This window comes from Camelus ferus, chromosome 9, assembly GCF_009834535.1.
Source record: "Camelus ferus isolate YT-003-E chromosome 9, BCGSAC_Cfer_1.0, whole genome shotgun sequence".
Taxonomy (NCBI): domain Eukaryota; kingdom Metazoa; phylum Chordata; class Mammalia; order Artiodactyla; family Camelidae; genus Camelus; species Camelus ferus.
Genome location: NC_045704.1, coordinates 7,404,015 through 7,425,173, shown reverse-complemented (window position 1 = coordinate 7,425,173; position 21,159 = coordinate 7,404,015). Strand labels below are relative to the sequence as shown.

General features: G+C 44.0%; 1 protein-coding gene and 3 pseudogenes across 1 annotated transcript in view; 2 read left to right on the top strand and 2 right to left on the bottom strand.

Moving 5' to 3' along the window:
• Window positions 1-18,449, bottom strand: part of LOC116665967 — a 30,058-nt pseudogene extending 11,609 nt beyond the window's left edge.
• Window positions 1-21,159, top strand: part of LOC102523173 (zinc finger protein 211-like) — a 90,903-nt gene that overhangs the window by 48,012 nt on the left and 21,732 nt on the right. Inside the window, exon 6 of the mRNA XM_032487466.1 lies at window positions 12,825-12,902. The gene's annotated coding sequence lies outside the window, so the exon portion shown is untranslated. The remainder of the gene's footprint in view (window positions 1-12,824; window positions 12,903-21,159) is intronic.
• Window positions 144-6,292, top strand: LOC102522298 (annotated as a pseudogene).
• Window positions 16,421-17,919, bottom strand: LOC102522553 (annotated as a pseudogene).

Genomic DNA, 21,159 nt, shown 5'->3' with positions numbered 1-21,159 from the left:
TCCCTGAAGGTTAAAGTCGTCATTTCCCAGTGCCACTCTCAGTGCCCCGGAACCATTTTCTATTCTTTTCTTTCTTATTTAAATTGAAGTATAACTGACTTACAATATTATATTAGTTTCAGGTGTACAACATAGTGGGTCAATATTTTTATAGATTTTACTCCATTAAAGTCATTACAAAATAATGGCTGTATTTATGGGCCGTGCAGAACGTTTACTCCTCGAGGTGGACAACTGGGACCTCTAACTCCACCTGCGCATCGGTGGAAACTACACTACCCAGAGGGCAATGCGCCCAACGGTGGCGCAGTTGAGCCAATGAAAGAGCAAGTCAAAGGCACTTCCGTGCGTGGGCATCGCCTCGGGGAGGGACTTCTGACGTCCTCCTCGTGGCGGTTATTTTGTCTTTTGTCGGGTCAGTTGGTCCGCCCAGAGGCTCCGGAGCCAGGGGTCGCGAAGGAGAAGGTGCCGGAGGAGTCCCAGAGAGGCGGGTGCAAGGCTCGGGGTGGCCCGCAACAGGCTGGGATCGGGACCTCCGTGCCTCCCAGGCCCCGCTGCGCCCTCAGACCCCGATGGCGGCGGCCGCGCTGAGGGACCAGCCGCAGGTAAACGCGCGTCCTCCGGGCCCGCACTGCCCTCTCCCGCCGGACACTAGAGCCCCGAGTGCGGGGCGCCTGCTCGCGTGCCTGCGGCCCGGGCCCCGGGGTGCAGGCCGGGGAGGCGGCCGCGGGTGGGGCCGTGTTTCTGACAGACGGCGTGACGGCGCGGGGAGAGGCCCCCAGGCGGGGGGACCCGCAGGTGCGGAGGCCTGGAGGCCGGACTGAGGCGGGGGCGGAGGGGGGGCGTTCGGGAAACCTGGGGTCCATTTTATGTCTGCAGGATGTAAAGAATTCGAAGCGACGTTGTGCCTGAGGAGTTTTACTTTCATTTTCGGGGGGAGGGGAGGGTGAACAAAAGAGTGACACCGAGATAGGCTTCTAAAAGTTTACCAAATGCTGGTCGGAGGAAGAGCAGACGAGTAGAGTGGCAATAATACTTAGGTACAGGAAGGTCGACTCCTGTACAAGATTGCATGACTGGCAGGAGTCTGCTCTGAGGACGGAGGTCCCGAGGTAATGCAGACACCTGGAGCTCAGCTGGCACCTGGGCTTTGCAAGAGTGTTTAGTAGCTTGAGCCCATGGAAGCTGGCCGTGGTTGCCAGGCTCTCAGGTGACCTCCCTTTCCGCACAGATTCCTGTAACTGCAGAATCTCTTAGGGACTGTGGTTTGTGGGGTTTACTTCCGGGCCTCATTAGTCCTCACTCCACCCTGTGGTCTCCGAGATAATAGTGTTTCTGTACTATTGCGCCACTCTTTCAGCCCCTGGACCCAGGGACCTTGAACAAACATGAGGCCTAGGATCATGTGGAGTGGCCCAGGGTTCTAAGTCCAGGCCCAGGCTTATATGGAGTGGTTCCTATTTTTGGCAACCAGTGGAATGAGATGTGGAAGGTACCAGATCAGACATAGGTACCAGAATGTGCAAAGGCCTGGAGAGGAGGCTGAGCTGGTTCAGGGACCTGCGGGTATCTTTTCTTTTTCGTGGAAACTGGGAGCAGTGAGTGGAGCAGGAGTCAGGTCTGGAACAGCTTTGTGAAAATTGAGTGTCCCTTCTGGAGGTGATGGGAGCAATGAAAGATCTGGAGCAGTGGAGACAGGTGATCTGACTCCGGTGTTATCAGGCTCCCTGTGGGTGCAGCATGGAGAACAGCATTGGCGTGAGGGAGGTGGTGGGGAGACCATGGAAGAGGCTACTGCTGTGGTCTGGGTGAGTGTGTTGGTAGCTTGACCAAGGTGGTGGCTGTGGAGGTGGGAGAAGTGGCTGGTTTGGTGTGTTAGGTACAGAAACCTGAATTTTCTAATTCTGAGGTTGAGAGAATGGTAGGAGTCAGGGATAAATAAGTGAAGATTTGGTTTTAGCATCTGGAAGGATGGAAGCTCCATTAGGTGAGACAGGGAAGTCCACAGTAAGACTAATTTTCTTTGGGGATATCAGAAGTTTTATATTTGGCCTCTTAAGGATATGAGATCTTTCAGAGAGCAGTTTGTGGGCATCTAGTACTCTGAGGAGGAGTTCGGGATGGAGACTTATCCAAAGGGCAGTGGAGAGTGTGTGGCCCAGGGAGGAGCTTCTTATTTTTTTTTTTAATGGAGGTACTGGGGATTGAACCCAGGACCTTGCACATGCTAAGTATGTGCTCTACCACGGAGCTATACACCTCACCTCCTGTAGATCACTTTAGTGTGGGGAATCCAGGTCAGGATGATAATGGTTAATAGTAGCCTAGGACGATGAGGGTAGGCCTGAGGACTCGGTTTCCTGCTTGGGCCCCTGGCTGTGGGAGGTGGGTGTCACAACACAGGTGAGAGAAGTGGTCGTGGGGAGGGTGGGGAAGGCTATAGTTTGGCATGTGGGCAAGGCCTCTGAGGGATCGGTGGACATGAGATGGTTGTGGAGGCATCATCAGGAGGAATTCAGACAAGCTGGTGCTTATTCACTGCTCTACAGACTGACCAGGATTTTGTTGTAACCCTTGGTGGGACCTGGGATGTTGTAGTCAGGCTGGTGGATTAGCTTGGAGGTGTATGTGGTCATCTGGGAGACTCACAGATGAGGTAGAGGGCCAGGCACTGGGCCTTGAATGAGGGTTAGGTGAAGAGAGGAAAGCTGTGACTGGTCAGGATTCATCAAATGCAGCACAACTGGCAGAGGGCCATGGGTACCTGAGATCTGATATGGTTCTGGGTAGGTGAGGTTGAAGCAGGGAAGGAGGCCTTCATGGCAGGACTCAGGGCTGCCTTTGTTAATGGGGATCATCAGCATCTCGGGTAGAACTTGATCCTGTTTGACTTTGACAAGCATTCTGTGGACCGTTTGTGCTTGGTCATGATTAGGGAAGCTAAGGAGGTGATTATGGTGTAGGGCAGGAGGAGCTGTGGCTGGGTAAGACCGTCACACCCTTCTTAGTGTCCTGAGATGATGTCCTCCTTTTCCTTTTTTCCCTCAGTTCACTTTATCTTTCCCTCAGCTGGACCATGGGCTCTGCTACCTTCCTTCTCTTTCTTGTCAGACGTGCTGTGGGTGCCATCATGGAACTGTGTGTAGTGCCCTAAGCAGTGGACTCCCCAGGCAGCCCTAGCCCAGCTGCCTCTGAAAGTGCAGAACGGATCTGGGAGTCAGGAGTCTTGCAGGCAGCTCAGTGAATCCCACCTGGCTTGCCCTCTCCCTGCTGGAGTGACTGTCCAGATCCGTGGCCTCCAGGTCTTCTTCCTCTCACTAACAGTTCTGTGTGACTGCCTGTGCCAGGCCGTGGTCATTACTTACATGAACTATGGGCTGTCCTTGTAAGACTGGGCTGTCCTTGTACGGCGTTCTTCAGTTGTTTGTAATGTTTTCTTTCCTGACTACTGTCATATATTGAGCTGCTCTGGGCCAGTGCTGGCCACTCAGCTATGCCGTCTTTCATGAAGACTTGCATCATTCAGGTTCTGAGTAGTTGCACAATGGAGGGTGCAGGAAGAACCTTGGTTGTTTCACAGAGTAGACATGATGAGATGGCCTCAGAGGAGAGGAGGCCTGGGCCTGGTGAGTGGCATCTGAGGGGGGACGTGATAGCATGACTATGTTCAGATCATACCAGGAACCTGCCCTGTGTCCAGTAGTGTTTCGGTGCAAGTGCCACTGGTCACACCTCATTTCTACCTTTTCCCCATACTTGACACTTTGCTGCCTTGTCCTTGCATTGGTGACTTCCAGCTCCTGGCTGCCTTAACCTTTGTGGCCTCTGTGGGTCACCTGTTCCTCTGCACTGCAACATCTGCAGTATTGACCTGCACATGTGTCATGAGGTGTGCACATATCCTTAAGTAGTCCTTGGACACCAGCTGCTTGGTTCCAGTGGAAATTTACCAGGGCAGGACACAAGCAGCCTTCCTCACAGCATGCCCACATCACACCTTAGATGAAGGCTGTTGGCAGAGGAATGAGTTAGACACCTTGCCTCTGCTCCATGTGGTGTACTCCATCCTTGGGCCCTTGGTCTGGTGAGGTCTCCCCTATTCCTGCCCACTGCTGCCAGGCAGCCACTTCTTCAGCCTGCTCCAGCCCCCTTGTTTTTAGAACAAGCTCAAGAAACAAACTCATTCCTTGTTGTGTCTGATGCACCTTTGTAATGGGGCTTGCCTCTCCCATCAGGGTCAACATGCATTTCCTCAGCATTTCTCTGTTTTCAGGTTATAGACATGAAACAAGATGAGGAAACCCCTTCTGGGCAGAGTTTATCTGTAGAAGGAGAATCTCACGTCAGGGCTTCTGAGGCAGGTCCACCCACCCAGAAGACCCACCCCTGTGAGATATGCATCCCAGTCTTCAAAGGTATTTTGCACCAAGCTGAGGACGCAACAATATACCCTTTGCAGAAACCGTACTTGGGTGTCCCACGTGTGAGATGCTTCTGTTTCGCTGCAGACCTTCACCAGCAACAGAAGCATGACAGTGGAGAGGAGCCCTGGAAGAGAGATGTGGACAGGGCCTCATTTGTGAGGAGCTGTAGCTTCTTCATGTCAGGGAAGCTTTTCACCTGTAGGAGGTCGGAGAGGACTTCCCGGCCACCTCAGGCCTTCTCCAGCGCCAGGCCTTTCCCAACAGTGAGGAGCCACAGAGTGGCAGTGAGAGTGGGAAGGCCTTTCACAGTGAAAAGAGTCTTTACAGGCAGGGTGAATGTGAACTAGTTGCCATCTGCAACCACACACTTGTTCAAGATCGGAGTGTCTACTCTGAAAAAGGGCTTTACAAGTGTAACAAATGTAGGAAAGCCTTCAACTGCAACTTCAGACTTGCTCAGCACCAGCAAATTCATGCTGGACAAAGGACATATGAGTGTAATGAATGTGGAAATTTTTTTAGCCAAGCCTCTGACCTTAAACACCAGAGAATTCACACTGGAGAAAGGACTTATGACTGCAATGAATGTGGAAAAGTCTTTATCCACAAATCCAAACTCATTCACCATCAGACAACACGCTGGAGGAATGCATTATGAGTGTGGTGAATGTGGGAAGTCCTTTAGCTACAAATCCAACCTCACTGAACACCAGCGAGTTCACACTAAAGAAAGACCTTATGAGTGCAGCGAATGTGGGAAGTCCTTTAGACAAATTTTTAACCTTATTCAATACGGGAGAATTCACACTGGAGAAACGCCTTATGAGTGTAGTGATTGTGGGAAATCTTTTAGCTGCAAATTCGAACTCATTCAGCACCAGAGAATTCTCAGTGGAGAAAGGCCTATGTGTGCAGTGAATGTGGGAATTCCTTTAGACAGTTCTCCAACCTCATTCGACATCGGAGTGTTCATACTGGAGAAAGGCCATATGAGTGCACTGTTTGTGAGAGATCCTTTAGTCGCAAATTTATCCTTGTTCAGCATCAGAGAGTTCACACTGGAGAAAGACCTTATGAGTGCAGAGAATGTGGAAAATCCTTTATCCGTAAATCTGACCTCGTTCAACACCAGAGAATGCATCCTGGCACAAGACCTTATGAGTGCAGTCAGTGTGGGAAATCCTTTAGACAACGCTCTGGCCTCATTCAACATCAGAGAGTTCATACTGGAGAAAGGCCTTATGAGTGCAATGAATGTGGGAATTCCTTTAGCCAAAGTTCTAGCCTCATTCAACACCAGAGAGTTCACATGGGAGAAAGACCTTATGAGTGTAGCAAATGTGGGAAATCCTAAAAGTGAAAATCTAACCTCTTTGGACACCAGAAAATTCACACTGGAGAAAAGCCTTAAGTGTGCAGAGGTGGTTTTATTTCCTCACTCAGTATAACAGCACTCGGGGAGACTGTGAGCCATTTACCTTTATTTAACCCACTTTTATTCAGACTTAGACTGTGCAAGATTCCTCATAAGCTTCAGTTATGTGTGAGGCTTTAGGTGTGTTGCACTTTCTACCTGCCCAGAGCTGTTGCTAGATTTATGTCACTGCTAGTTTCTGTAGCTGGAGCCATTTCACCTCTACTGCCTGACACACCTACGCGGTGTGCATCAGTCACCACACGAACACGGAGGGAAGCTGACCTTTGTGTTCTCCCGTTTGCTTGGGGGAATTATGAATAGCCCAGGCCCTTAGCAGCATCCTCATTCCTTTCTTTTCTTTTTTTTTTTTTTTTTTAACTTTTTTTTATATAAACTTTTTTTATTGAGTAATAGTCATTTTGTAATGTGTCAAATTCCAGTGTAGAGCACAATTTTTCAGTTATACATGTACATACATACATTCATTGTCACATTCTCTTTTGCTGTGAGCCACCACAAGATCCTGTATATATTTCCCTGTACTACACAGTACAATCTTGTTTATCTATTCTGCATTTTGAAATCCCAGTCCCGTCCCACCCCCTGTCCCCCTGGCAACCACAAGTTTGTATTCTATGAGTCTGTTTCTGTTTTTTTGGTTTTTTGTTTTTTGTTTTTTTAAGATTCCGCATATGAGCAATCTCATATGGTATTTTTCTTTCTCTTTCTGGTTTACTTCACTTAGAATGACATTCTCCAGGAGCATCCATGTTGCTGCAAATGACGTTATGTTGTCGGGTTATATGGCTGAATAATATTCCATTGTATAAATATATCACATCTTCTTTATCCAGTCATCTGTTGATGGACATTTAGGCTGTTTCCATGTCTTGGCTATTGTGAGTAGTGCTGCTATGAACACGGGTGCAGGTGTCATCCTGAAGTAGGGTTCCCTCTGGATATATGCCCAGGAGCGGGATTCCTGGGTCATATGGGAAGTCTATTCCTAGTCTTTTGAGGAATCTCCATACTGTTTTCCACAGTGGCTGCACCAAACTGCATTCCCACCAGCAGAGTAGGAGGGTTCCCCTTTCTCCACAGCCTCTCCAGCATTTGTCATTTGTGGATTTTTGAATGATGGCCATTCTGACTGATGTGAGGTGATACCTCATTGTAGTTTTGATTTGCATTTCTCTGATAAGTAGTGATATTGAGCATTTTTTCATGTGCCTATTGATCATTTGTATTTCTTCTTTGGATAATTGTTTGTTTAGGTCTTATTCCTTTCTTTTCTGATTTTAGGGAATGGACCTGATCCAGTGTAGGTCCAAAGGACCTGTCCTCAGCTTGCTAAGAAGGACTGCCTTTCTCAGGGACATTATTGTTCAAGCATCATGCTTGTGATGAATTTTCCCCAGTTCTAATTCACCAGCTTAGAAATTGCTTGCTGCACATTGCTCTGATCTTTTCGTAAAGGACTGTTTTTGCATCTTTAATTTTGGTGGTTCTATTCACCACTTTGGGGGTAATTTTGAAGCATAATTACGGTCTGTTAGCATGTAGGGATGAACAGATTTTGTGGGGATCCCAAACTTTCTGTGCTTTGGGAGGGACTGTATGACCAACATTTGTCTAATTTGTATTGCTGCCCAAGGCCTTGAAAGAAGGACTGCAGGGCTTTGTGATCCTCATTTGTGGACTGGTGCCAGGAATTTTTGAAAAGTCAGAAATCTCCCTAAAGAAGAGCGCTTTGTTGTGAGAACCCCCAGTGTTTCTATGAACAACAAATTTTATTCCCTTGTTCACAGTGTATATTATATAATTACCAAAAATGTTGAGGGGCCCTCTTCCTCAGGTCCTGTAAAGGAGCCATGTGCCATGATATACAGATTTTCATAGCCTATGACATTTGTTGTTAGACTAAGAATCAGAACCATAACTGGTGTTACTGAACTAAAATCAGATCTGCTCGCCCGTGCACAGCACAGCCAGTCTACTGACACTGGGTTGTCATGAAGTACAGCATTTATTGCAGGGCACCAAGCAAGGACAATGGGCAGCTAATGGTCAAAAGACCCTACCTCTCCAGTGGTTTTCAGGGAAGGGTTTTTAAAGGCAACATTTGGGGTGAAGGTTGCAGCTCATGGAATTCCTTCTGATTGGTTGGTGTTGAGGTAGCAGGGTGAGATTTCAGTTGTCTTAATCATCAACCTCTGGTTCCAGCCCACCTGGGTCTGCATTCTTGTGGTCAGTGTGTAGTCCCCATCCTCCACCTGGGTGGAGGTCTTAGTTTCTGCAGAACAGCTCAGAGATAAGGGTCAGGTGGTTCTGTGTATCCCTTGAGGAGGAATTAGGACTGTTACTGCCACACTGTTGTTTAAGCTATCATTATTTTTCTTTCTTGACTGCATTTCTTTTGTTTCTACATCCCCTCACTTCCCTAATTAGGCTCTGCTTGAGTTTGCTTTTTGGAAATCAGGGAAGGCCTAGGAGACTAAAGCCTTTTCTACAAACAAACAGGTGACGTGCAGGGACTTTTGTACCCAGAAGGGCCCTGCAGGATCCAGCTTTTCTTTGATACTTTTCAGTCCTGAGGGAAACAGGGGCAGGACAAGAAAGGGAATACAGTTTTGGATAGAGATGTTGATCATAAACTTGACAGGGGAAGTCAGTTTTCGGAGGGTTCAGTTTCCTTGGTGCAGAAACACTGGATTAATAGGGAGAAGAGAGACTACAGTAAGCTACATGGAGTGTGCCTCTTCTAAAAGTTCATCCACAGGTGTTCCAGTGACTGCATCCTCTGAGATAAATGTGTACAGAAATTCTCAGGGCCTCCATGACTGTCTTCTGTAGGTGAGGTTCGTGGATTCTGGGAGTCTTTCCGGCTGTCTCCTCAAGGCCATTGCTCTACCAGCAGGAAAACGAGGATAGAGGGAAGGGTTATCCTGCAGTCCAAGGATGCGTCTTTGATGACCCAGCCAGCAGTCTTGTTGATTCAAGTGACAACAGCCTTCACTGCTTGCCCACATTTGCTGCCACCGAGGCAAGGCTGCACCTCCCAGGATAGAAGGAGAGATGGCAGAGACCATACAGCACTGGCAGCCTAATATTCTGAGGAAACTGGGACACCTAGGCTTTTATTTGGAACCACTTTTTAGGACTTTATTAAGATTTATCAAGGATTAAGGTTACCCTTGAACAACATGGGTTTGAACTGCATGAGTCCAGTAACACATAGTTTTTTCCCAGTAAATACATGCAGTACTACACAATCCATAGATTGTTGATTCTGTGGATTTGGAAGCACAGATCTAAATGGCAGACTGTGGCACTAGAACATCCACAGATTTTGGTATCCATGGTGGGTCCTGGAACCAATCCCCCTCAGATGCTGAGGGACTACTGCAATTCACATAATTGACATGCCACAAAAGTGCAGTTATCTAATGTGTACAATTGATGAGCTTTAACATACGTATAAAGCTGTGAAACCATCGTCACAATCGTGAAAATGTATTTGTCACATACTAACCTCACGCCTTTTTAGAATCTCATTCCATACATTCCTCAGCCCTCCAGACAATCATTGGTTCCTTGATTTACTTTCCTGCATAGGAGATTAATTTGTATTTTCTATAATTTTTCTTTAAAGAAGGCATCTCTTTTATCTTTTTTTAAATCTTTTATTGCAGATTGAACCCAAAACCTTGTGCCTGCTAAGCAGGTGCTTTACCACTGAGCTGTTACCCTCCCTCATGCATTTTCTGTAATGTTAAATAGGCATCATAAGATGTATACTTTTTTTTAACTGGCTTACTTCGTGCTGCACTATTATTTTGAGGTTCAGCAATGATGCTTATGTGAGTAGTTAAATCTTTTTATTTCTGAGTAGTCTCTTCTATGGGTAACCACTCTGATTATCCATTTTTCTCTTTATGGATGTTGGATTATTTCCTGGTTTGGGGTATTACAAATAAAGTTGCTTTAAAGACTTGGTTCAGTTCTTTATATGGATATATGTTTTATTTCCTGTGTGTTAATAACTCAAACTATTACAGTGTAGGTAGATGTTTAACATTTTAAGATAATGCCAAACTGTGTTCTAAAGTGGTTGTTCTCTTTTGCCTTCCCACCAGCAATGTATAAGAATTGTAGTTCCTCCGTGATGCAGTCAGCACTTGATGTGGTCAATCTCTTTAAATTTTAGCCCTTGAAATAAGTCCACAAGAGTCAAAATGTGGAAACAACCCAAATGTCCATCAACACAGAGAAAGACAAGTATCATATGATACCACTTATATGTGGAATCTTTTTAAAAAATGATACATTCTATTTATAAACAAAAACAAATTCATAGACATAGAAAATAAACTAATGTTACCAAAGGGGAGGGATAAATTAGGGGTTGGGAGTTAACAGACACACATTACTGCATATAAAATAGATAAAGAAGGACCTACTGTATAACACAGCGAACTATATTCAATTTCTTGTAATAACATAATAGAAAAGAATCTGAAAAGAAAATGTGTATGTATATGTGTGTGTGTGTATGTATATATATATATAGGGGGTGTATGTATAAACCATGTAAATGAATCACTTTGCTGTACACCTGAAATTAACTTTGTGAATCAACTACGCTTCAAAAAAAATTTAAACATCTATCAGCAGATGAGGGGATAAACACAAAGTGGTCTATACATACAATGAAACATTATTCAACCCTGAAAAGGAAGGACATTCTGGTACATGCTACAACAGGAATGAACCTTGAAGACATGCTTAGTGAAATAAGCCAAACATCAAAGGGCAAATGCTATAGGATTCCGCTTACAGGAGTTACCTGGGATAGTCAAATTCAGAGAGACAGAAGCATAATAGAGGTTCCCAGGGTCTGAGGGGAGGAGGGAATGGGGAGTAATTGCTTAATGGGTACAGAGTTTCAGTTCATAATGATGAAAAAGTTCTGGAGATGGATGGTGGTAATGATTGCACAACAATGTGAATCACTTAATGGAACCACTGAACTGAAAATTTAAAGTAGTTGGAATGGTAGATTTTGTTAAACACATTTATCCCAATGAAAAACAGAAAATAGCTTCCCCCCAGTACTATAAATAACCTGTGTAGTATGACCACATCTATTTTTTTATGCAAGATAATATACTGAGTATATGCAAAAGTCTTCCAAGGAAGGAGAATACACATGTGAATTTGAGCTCTGATTCTCACTGCTGTGGTGGGGTTGTGGGAAGTCTTTTTCCCCCTTTGTGCTTTTCCACTTCTTCCAAAATGATTTAGTGGGAAAATAAAATTCTTGCTTGTGAATGTAGAAAGAAAGAAATATTAAACTAAAACAAGCCTTGGTAGAATAGATTAGTTATTGATAATTCAATAATTGTGTTAAAAGTTCATGTTTATGTTAAAAGTTATTTTTGACAAGGAAGTATATCTCAATTCATATAGTAAAAGAATACTGATTTTAAAGCAAATTTTGACCTTTTTGAAGCAAAATGTAAACTTATTTATCAAATCTTCCCAAATGTCACCACATTTTCCTTGACTCCTATGATCAGGAAACGTGCTGGACACTAAGGTCACCTAAGTCACGTCTCAGGCAGATGCTCTGTAACACAGGTGCTTACAGCTTTTGATGGGAAGACATAAAGAAAGAAAGTGGTGCACGGTGGTCTCATAAGGCCTCTAGAAAGAGAGAGCTGAGGGAGCATGTGGCACCTGGGGATGAAAGGAAAGTGTAGGGTGGCAAAGACCTTAAATGAGCTAAATGAATTCCTATAGTTATACAAAATATTGGCTGTAATCCTTGTGTTGTACAACATATTCTTGTTGCTTCTCTATTTTATACATAGTAGTTTGTATCTCTTACTCCTGGCCCCTCCCACCTCCCCTTTCCCACTGGTAACCATTAGTTCTCTGTATCTGTGAGCCTGTTTATATTTTCTGTATATTCATTTGTTTTATTTTTTAGATTCCACATATAAGTGATAACAGAGTATTTCCCTTTCTATGAGTAATTTCACCAAGTATCATACTTTCTAGGTCTATTCAAGTTGCTGCAGATGGCAGAATTTTGTTCTTTTTTATAGCTGAGTAGTAGTCTGTAAAGTCCATCTTTATCTACTCATCCACTTTTGATGGATAGTTGGGTTGCTTCCATATCTTGGCTATTATAAAAAAATTGGGGTGCATGTATCTTTTCAAATTTGTGTTTTCTTTCTTTTTTTTCTTTTGGGGGGGAGACGATATATACCCAGGAGTGGGAATGTTTGGTCATATGGTAGTTCTGTTTTTAGGTGTTTTGAAGAATCTCCATGCTGTTTTCCATAGTAGCTGCACCAATTTACATTCCCACCAGTGGTGCATGAAGGTTCCCTTTTCTCCACTTCCTTGCCCGCATTTGTTACTTGTAGATTTCTTGATGGTTATTAGTATAGTTTAAATAAATAAATAGGACTAAGTATATGCTTTGTACATAGAAAAATCAGTGCACTTAATAAATCAATGTCATTTCCTCCTGAAGAGAACAGAACCTGGCAAATGCTGCTATGGTTAAAATTCCCTTCCAGTGGATACTGTGTACTGAGTAGACTCAGGCACCACCAGACCTTCCTGTTAACTGTTGCTGCTGGTATCCTGGGGAAGGTCCCCTTCCTCATTCCCTCCTTCCCTCCCTTCCTTCCTTCATTTATTTGAGAAAATTTTTGAAGAAGAAAAGTGGGTTCTGGGTCCTGGTCTTGCCTCTAAACTGAGGTCAGATTTCTAAACTTTGGTTTTGGTTACAGTCATTGCCCGTTTGCCGTCTTTGTCATCTCTGATGTCAGCCATACTGGATCTCTGTTTCTTGTACTGTTCAGTGGAATCCTCAAGGATAAAGTTGTTCAAGTTTTGATATAGTTATGAAACCTAGTCTTTATAGTGCAGTTACAGATTGCATTTCTGTCTTCTATCTGCTCTTCCAGTTGCCTACTGAAAACGTCGTATTGCCGCTTCACATCACAGAGCCATGGGCATTTTTATAGCGCCCCCTGCAGACAATGGTAGGTAACACAATATGTGGGAAATTCCTGATTTAGGCAGAGACCAGATCTCATGACCCCACCTGGAATATGGTTAATGTTTGAGAGAGCAGGATATGCTTAGGAAATCAGGATTGTGCCTCCATAGGGAACTGGCCTCCAGAGGTTCTCTGAGAATCCTCAGTTTGACGTGCCCTCTTGGAGCAGACTTCCAGTTGTGTGGGATTCTGAATCTCTTCTTTAGCTGTGAAACGTGAACCCCATGAGTGACTCCCTGGAGTTTCACTGATACATTTATTATGAACAGCACCTGAAGGGTCTCTCCCAAAGATTCAAGAGTAGTTATTCTCTGATGTCTCTTCTAATAGGTGAAATCTACTAGTTGAAGATAAGGAAGAATCTCTGTTTAAAAGATGTTTTCCAGAGGTGGCCGTAACGACTTGGTGATAGGGGCTAGGTGTAGTGCACGAGTCCCTTGTAATATTTTGCTAAGTCTGCATACAGAGGGCAGAGTCTACTACTGGGGGTGAAATTCCTAGCCACGTGGGCCTTCCAGTTAGTAATTCCTAGCGGAGAACCAATTTGTCAGTGGACTATATGACCGTAAGGGCTAGTGGGAGTATGTTTGGCCAAGGGAGCTCAAGAGTTTTTGAAAGTTTTGCTGATTTTAAAAATGCCATCAGCCCTTTCAGCTTTCCTAGAAGATTGTGGGTGATGAGGACAGTGTTGTTTCTGAGTTGCGGGTAACACCTTACAGAATTCTTCTCTGAAGATCCCCATAGTATGACACAGTCACTTGATAGAAACATTGGGATTACCCAGGTTGGAAACAAAATCAGTCAGCTTTTCAGAGATTCTTATGGTAGTAGCTGTTCAAAGAAATGGTTTAACCCAGCCTGAAAACAGACAATAACTAAAACATATTCAAATTGCATGGAGGGTAGAAGCTGGGTAAAATCCATCAAAAATGTTCAAATTCATCTTGGTGGTGCTTGGGAAGCCCAGGTCATGCGTGCAGTACCTATTCATGCCCCACCCCATCTGGAGACCATCCAGTAGGGATCAGAACTTTGGTCAGAGCCAGGTGTAAACCCTGCCCACCTCTTCCCCCTCAACTCCCTGCCCCAGAGGCACTTTACCCCCCTCCCCCAGAATGATCAGGACTCTGAGGCTAGCTCCTCACTTCAAGCCCTTTCTGAAGCTCATGAGCTCTTAAACATCCTCCAACAGCCCCCAAGGCAAGTCTGCTCCCTCTCCCCATTTTGTACTGGGGGAAACTGAACCTGGGTTGGGGGATAGAGGGGAGTCTCTTGCTGTGACCCCCAGTGAGGGGTGGGGACCCAGGAATCAATTCCAAGTCCATGGCCTAGTACCTCGGGGAGTCTGTGTCCTTAGTCTCGTCAGGGGGCACCGTGAGGCATGACCCACTCCTACCTGCCTATCTGAATTGTGTACACTGTCAATTCATCACATGAAATACGACCATGTGTCTCAAAAAAAACCACGTGTAACGGTGCTGTCACTTCTAACCAGTAAAGCAGTCCTCAGTGCATTCTGAAGGACTGTCTCCCAGGTTTTAATCCTCAAGTTGGCTGGATAAAATTTTCTATTTTTTTCTTAGATTTGACTGTTGATTAACTTTTTGTTGACATCAAATACTTATACTGAGAAGCATTAAAGACCGATTTGTTGCTTTATGTATGTTTGGTCAGGAAGCAAGGGGAAAATACTCCAGGTAAGGCTATCACAGGGAAGACCGAGGGTAGGGGAGGGGCCACCCGGAGGCAGTAGTTTAAGAAAGAAAGAAGGAGAATCTTTGTAGTTCCAACAGAAAACCTCTCTCTTGTGTATATCCCTCTGGGGTAGCCCCTTGCCCATCTGGCCACCGTACCAAGGGGGTGGGTAATAGCCGGAGGCAGAGTAAGTGCTCAGCATGCCTGAGGGCCTGGGTTCAATCCCCAGTACCTCCATTAAATAAGTAAATCTAATTACCCCCCAAAAAAGAATGTAGGAGTCAAACAATAATAAATAGTATATTGGTAACTATAATACAAGTTATTTCACAATACATGACCTACTACAGCACAACCTATAATATAGCGTAAGTGACACGTGGTATTATGCCCTCTGCCTGATCCCTACACTCCTTGTAAGATAACTAGCATATCAGCATAATTTGTCAGGGCACACAGGCTCAGGCTCATACTTTGCAAGGTGAATATTTTAGGCCAGTGGTTCTTAATTTGGGTGTATGTAAGCATGACTGTTACTGAACCGAACTTGGGTCTGCTCATTTGAGCAGTAAATCCAATCTGTTGACACTGGGTTGTGGTGAAGGAAAGTGCAGTGTTTATTGTAAGGCACCAACCAGGCAAGGAGTCCAGGGCAGCTACTGCTCAAACACACTCAAACTCCCTGATGAGTTTCAGGGAAGCATTTTTTAAAGGCAAGGTGAGGGGCGGGGGGAGTCATGGGGTGTGTGATCTGCTCGTCCGCAGAGAACTGATTGGTTGATGCTGAGGTAACAGGGCAATGTCACAGGCGATAACATGATCAGTCCTCAGGCCCCAGTAGGTCTGGGGCTGTGTGCTCATGGTCATCAAGTAGCTAACTTCTCCCACTTGGTGGGGGTTTTAGCATCTGTAAACCACTCAGGGATGTGCATCAGATACTGCCATCTACTTCTGAAAGGCACTGAAGCTTCTGTGACTACCATATGGCTATTCACTGTTTAAAAGTTTACTAGTTTTCCTGGCTGAACTCCTGATTTTCTCCCTATATGTTCACATCCTTTCCATCCTTTCAATCATTAGTTCTTTTTATTGCAGGGTGGGAGGTAATTAGGCTTCTTATTTTTTTGATAGAGGTTCTGGGGGTTGAAGCCAGGACCTCATGCATACTGGGCAGGGGCTGTACCTCTGAGCTACACCCTCCCCCCATCAATCATTAATTCTTTTTTTTTTCCCCTGGCTTAAAATACTTTTTTTTTATTGCCCAGGATATTTTTTTCGTGTGTCTTATTTTTTTTCCATTTGTTTTATTTCCTTTTGTTTTGAATAACTATAAATTCAAGCTTCGGGAAGCTTGCCTTTGTCTTGAAAAACTAAAAAGCATAGCTTTTGTATCATTTGCTAACCTGATCTGGTTTTGAGAGAGAGGTGGGAATTATCCTGCAAGAGTTAAATTTATCCCACGAATGATGCAGGTCTAGATCTGTTGGTACTAAAAGGAGATAACAGCATTGCTGACAAAATTATCATCTGCTGGTGGCATTTGTGGAAAAGAAGCCCTTGCAAATTTCTAAACAACAGTAAACTCTGTGAGGAAATTCTGAAGTGTTTTATGGGCCAAAAAGGGAATGAGGTTAGTAAAATACCCCAAAAGAGTTTGAATACTGGATTTGAGAGTTACTGGAACTTGGATATGTAAAAATAGGGAGGTAGGTTGGGTCATGGTTACAACGGTCTCAAGTTCAAATAAACTCCTGTGACAAGACACCACTTCACAAGTCACACACTTTCCCACGGCTCTTCTTTCCTTCAGCAGGTGCTGGCAGGTGTGCTCGCTCATTTTCCAGTGTAGATGCCTAGCTCCAAAGCCGAAACATGGGAGAGGAGGAGAGATGGAGTGAGCACCTTAAGAAACTCTGCGGAGAAAATACCCCCTTTCTCCATGGCGCCACTTTTCCTTGTGCTTAGAGAGACAGAGTGCCTCGGGTGCCTGAAGTGGAGCTCCTTGGGCGGGGTGTTTTCAGGTCTACTGGGCCCGCTGGACACCCAGTCCACGCTTTTATTCAAAGCATCTACTTCTTCCTCTCCTGCTGCAACTTCTCCTCTCACTGGGCGCTCTGGTCCCCGCTGGTGTGCATTTCCACCTCAAACATGGTCTGCCCATCTTCTTGTGGGGAAGGGCTGTCACAGTGAGAACTGCCTCTTGAACTACTCTGTCGAGATTCATGCTGTGCATCCTGTTCTCCATGTCTCCACTGTGGATAGAGGAGCAGGAGGGTACGTGTTCTAGTCCCTCATTTTCCCCAGTGCCATTATCATTGCCATTACTGCTGTTCCTGGGGAGCTCCACCAGGAGCTGTGGAGGCTGGCTGGCAGGGCAGAGGCTCTTCACCTTCCTCACGGTTGTGGGGGGCGGGGGCTGCTCTGCTAGATGAGACGACGTTGCCGGGCGGCTGGAAGAGCTGCGGCCTGAGCAGGCCTGTCTCCGGTTCTCGGGCAGCAACAAAACAAGCTGAGTCCCCCACCAATCATTAATTCTCGAGCCAGGCTTCTGTGCTTGGGGGGTGCCTCGGAGACTACAGCTCTTCTATGAAGAAGAGGCAGGCAGAGGAATATTTATATATATATATATATATTTTCTGATTCTTTCCCATTATAAGTTATTACAAGATACTGAATATAGTTCCCTGTGCTATACAGTAGGTCCTTATTGTTTATCTGTTTTATGCCTAGTAATGTGTATATGTTAATCCCAAACTCCTAATTTATACCCCCTTCCCGCTTTCCCCTTTGGTATCCATAGGTTTGTTTTCTATGTCTGTGAGTCTGTTTCTGTTTTGTAAATAAGTTCATTTGTGTCATTTTTCAGATTCCACCTATAAGTGATATCATATATTTGCCTTTCTCTGTTTGACTTCCTTCACTTAGTATGATAATCTCAAGGCCCATCCATGTTGCTCCAAATTGGCATTATTCCATTCATTTTTATGGCTGAGTAATATTCCATGTATATTTATACCACATTTTCTTTATCCATTCATCAGTTGAAGGACATATAGGTTCTTTCCGTGTCTTGCTATTGTAAATAGTGCTGCTATGAACATTGGAGTGCGTGTATCTTTTCCAGTTAGAGTCTTCTCCAGATATATGCCCAGGAGTGGATTTGCAAGATCATATGGTAACTATTTTCACCTTTTAAGAAAATGTTTATTTTTCAAAGGTCTCACATATTTATTACCAAGCCAGAGCAATAGTGGAGAAACACTGACACAAAGAGAAAAATCATGTCCCCAAACACATCCGGCCATTCAGACAGCAGTACTGTTTTCAGAGTGATATGGTAAGATGCAAGTGACCTTGTGTGCCACCTCCTGTGCGGCTCCTTACAGACCCAGCTTGGTTCTTCTCCAATGTCTTCTCTTGGAGTTGTACCTGATTTTATTACCAGTCTTCATTCGAATCCTTTGGGGAATGGGACCATTCTGCTTTTGTTGTTAGCCAGAAACCCCTTGATCCTGAAAGTCTTGTGAGAAGACTCGATGCAGCCTGCAGCATTGGCCCAGCTCACAGACACCTCCAGTCTTAAAGCCACCCCAGAGCCAGTGGTGACAGATAGACTTACCATGATGAGGACCTATTTTCACCTTTTAAAGGACCCTCAATACTGTCCTCCATAGTGGCTGCACCAATTTACATTCCCACCAACAGTGTAGGAGACTTCCTTTATCTCCACACTCTTTCTAGTATTTATTATTTGTAGACTTTTTAATGGTGGCCATTCTGACTGGTGTGAGGTGACATCTTATTGTTTTGATTTGCATTTCTCTAACAATTAGTGATGCTGACCATCTTTTCATGTGCCTGTTGACCATCTGGATGTCTTCTTTGGAGAAATGTCTACTTAGGTTTTCTGCCGATTTTGATATTAAGCTGTATGAGCTGTTAATACATTTTGGAAGTTAATCCCTTGTCAGTAGCATTGTTTCCAAATATCTTCTCCCAGCCCATAAGTTGTCTTTTGGGTTTTTTTGTTTTGTTTTGTTTTTTGGGGGGTGGTAATTAGGTATTTTTAGAGGAGGTACTGGGGTTTGTACCCAGGACCTCCTGCATGCTAAGCAGGCACTCTATCACTTGAGCTACACTCTCCCCCCTTGTCTTTTGGTTTTGTTTATGGTTTCCTTTGAAGTGCAAAAGCTTTTAAGTTTATTAAGTCCCATTTGTTTATTTTTGTTTTTATTTCCATTACTCTAGGAGATGGAGAACCCCCCCCCCCCAAATTGCTGTAATTTATGTCAAAGAGTGTTCTGCCTATCTTTTCCTCTAAGAGTTTTATAGTATCTGGTCTCACATGTAAGTCTTTAATCTGTTTTTACTTTATTTTCACATGTGGTGTTAGAGAATGTTCTAGTTTTACTCTTTCACATGCAGCTCTCCAGTTTTCCCAGCACCACTTACTGAAGAGACTGCCTTTGCTCTATTATATATCCTTGCTTCCTTTGTCACAGGTTAATTGACCATAGTTGTGTGGGTTTATTTCTGGGCTTTCTGTCCTGTTCCATTGATCTATATGTCTGTTTTTGTGCCAGATTGTTTTGGTTCCTGTAACCTTGTAATGGTCTGAAGTCAGGGAGCATGATTCCTTCAGCTCTGTTCTTCTTTCTCCAGGTTGTTTTGGCTATTTGGGGTCTTTTGTGTTTCCATACAAATTAAAAATTTTTGTTCTAGTTCTGTGAAAAATGCCATTGGTAATTTGACAGGGATAGCATTGAAGCTGTAGATTGCCTTGGGTAATATGTTCATTTTAACAATATTGATTCTTCCAATCCAAGAGCACAATATATCTTTCCATCTGTTTGTATCACCTTCAATTTCTTTGATCAGTGTCTTATAATTTTTGGAGTACAGTGCTTTGGCATCCTCAGGCAGGTTTATTCCTAGGTATTTTATTCTTTTTGATGCAATGGTAAATGGGGTAGTTTCCTTAATTTTTTTCTTTCTGATATTTTGTTGTTAGTATATAGAAATGCAGTGGATTTCTGTATATTAATTTTGTATCCAGCAGCTTTACTGAAATCATTGATGAGCTCTATTAGGTTTCTGGTGGCATCTTTAGAATTTTCTATGCATAGTATCATGTCATCTGCAAACAGTGACCGTTTTACTTCTTCCTTTCCAATTTGGATTTCTTCTATTTCTTTTTCTTCTCTGACTGCTGTGGCTAGGACTTCCAAAACTATGTTGAATAAAAGTGGTGAGCGTGGGCATCCTTGTCTTGTTCCTGATCTTAGAGGGAATACTTTCAGCTTTTCACCATTGAGTATGATGTTGGCTGTGGGTTTGTCATGTATGGCCTTTATTATGTTGAGGTATGTTCCCTCTATGCCCACTTGCTGAAGAGTTTTTTTTATCATAAATGGATGTTGAATTTTATCAAAAGCTTTTCCTGTATCTACTGAGATGATCATATTGTTTTTATTCTTCAATCTGTTAATATAGGCTATCACATTGCTTGATTTGCAGATATTGAACAATTCTTGCATCCCACTTGATCATGGTGTACGATCCTTTTAATGTACTGTTGGAGTCAGTTTGCTGGTATTTTGTTAGGATTTTTGTGTTGGTGGTCCATTTTTTTTCCCAACTTCAGCTAAAAAAAAAATTGTACAGATTTAGACAGAACACTTGCTAAACACAAGGAAGGTAGGTACATGTTTCTGCAGAATACACAGCAAAGGGATGGGTATTTCTTGAACATGTATCAGAATCACTTGCGAGCTTGTTACAGCACAAGTTCTTTGGCCTGAGCCACAGAGTGCCTGATTCGATTCTGGGTTCACGATTGAGAATGTGTGTTTATAGTGAATTCCCTAGTGACACTGATGGTGAAGGTCCAGGGATCAAAATATGAACCAGGGTTCTAGGAAAGCTGAGGCTGCCTGGTTCTAGGCACCAGTTCACCATAGTGGAAATTTTCAAGCTCTGAGAGGCAGTCAAAATTTATTACTCACATCCCTTGAGTGTCTCTGCCATGAACAAAGCAAAGGAATGGCTAACAGGGCTGGTATCCCAGGCTCTCCACTGCTGAGACCTGTGAAGCCTCCACCCACTGAACAACCTAGTCACCTTCTTCTTTGGCCTGAAACTTATTGCAAAATTACCCACAGGGCTCATCCCTTACTTCCATTTCAAGCCTTTTTTGCAATGGCCCCCTTATTAAGGAGGCTTCCCTTTCTGTGCTGTGTAACATTGTATTTCATACCATAGTTCTTAGGACACTTACCTTGCCTTCTTTTTCCAATTTGTCTGCCACATTCTAACATACTATATAATTATCTATTCTTTTATTTTTCTGGTCTTTCTTCCTTGAATACAATTTAAGTCCCATGAATTCAGGGGTCTTTGTCTCCCTTATGACCCAATGTCTCCCATTAAGCACCTAAAACCAAACATTTGCTCATTGATCATTAGTGAGACCAGGCAATAAACATGAAATCACAGCTTCCCTGTATATCTTTACAATTCTGGCTACTCTAAATGTCTCCTTTAAC